The sequence below is a fragment of the Myotis brandtii genome, unplaced genomic scaffold (assembly GCF_000412655.1).
Source record: "Myotis brandtii unplaced genomic scaffold, ASM41265v1 scaffold786, whole genome shotgun sequence".
NCBI classification, from domain to species: Eukaryota; Metazoa; Chordata; class Mammalia; order Chiroptera; family Vespertilionidae; genus Myotis; species Myotis brandtii.
In genome coordinates this window covers 500,081-500,815 of record NW_005371157.1, presented here as the reverse complement: position 1 = coordinate 500,815, position 735 = coordinate 500,081, and the positions used below count along the sequence as shown (strand labels likewise).

The 735-nt window shown below is 57.6% G+C and overlaps 1 protein-coding gene across 2 annotated transcripts in view; it reads left to right on the top strand.

Moving 5' to 3' along the window:
• The window catches only part of NUDT1 (nudix (nucleoside diphosphate linked moiety X)-type motif 1), a 5,471-nt gene continuing 4,736 nt past the window's right edge, over positions 1–735 (top strand). For both annotated transcript variants that reach the window (XM_005883364.2, XM_014530990.1), the window contains exon 1: positions 1–30. The gene's annotated coding sequence lies outside the window, so the exon portion shown is untranslated. The remainder of the gene's footprint in view (positions 31–735) is intronic.

Sequence of the window (735 nt, the reverse complement as noted above, 5' to 3'; positions counted from 1 at the left end):
CGGGCAGGTGAGCTGGGGAGCAGGGACCGGGTGAGCGGCGGCCAGTGCACCCGGGAGAGGGGGACGGACGGCCATGGGGCAAACTGATGCTTATCGTGGTGCCAGTGGGCGAGGAGGCAGGACGAAAAGTTAGGTTTTAACAGTTTAGCAACTGCCAAGAGTCTTCATTTAACTCTCAGACCTACAAAATAGGTTCTATACTTTTATTATGTTTTTATTACATTTTTCTGATGATGAAAAAAAAAAGCTATCATTACACACACACACGCTCCAGGCCAAAGCCTGTTCAACACCAAGGCATGTTCACACATCTGAAGGATCTGAAGACAGTAACTCGGGAATCACGGCCTTCAAGTGCCACAGCCTCAGGGGAGAGGGCAGATGGTCCTGGTGCCAGAACCAACCACGAGGAGGAGGGGTGGAGCTGGAGTTACACAAACAACCCCCCTGATCTGGGCAGTGGGCCTCTGACTTCCTCCCTCCACATCCACATCCTCCACATCCCGGATTCGGCCAATCAGCCCTTCCTTTCTCAGCAGCCACAGTCTGGAGGCCTGGGTGCTCTTCACCAGCTTCACCTCCACCTGCGGGGCCCCCTGACCTGCCCCTCCCCTTCCTAAAACCCGGTACCGCTCTCTGCCCGCCCTTCGCTCCTCGGAGCCTCGCCGACTGTTTGCTTCGCGTCCGCAGCCCCCCATCGCCGGGCGGACCGAGTCCGGGCCAGGAGGAGGCGGA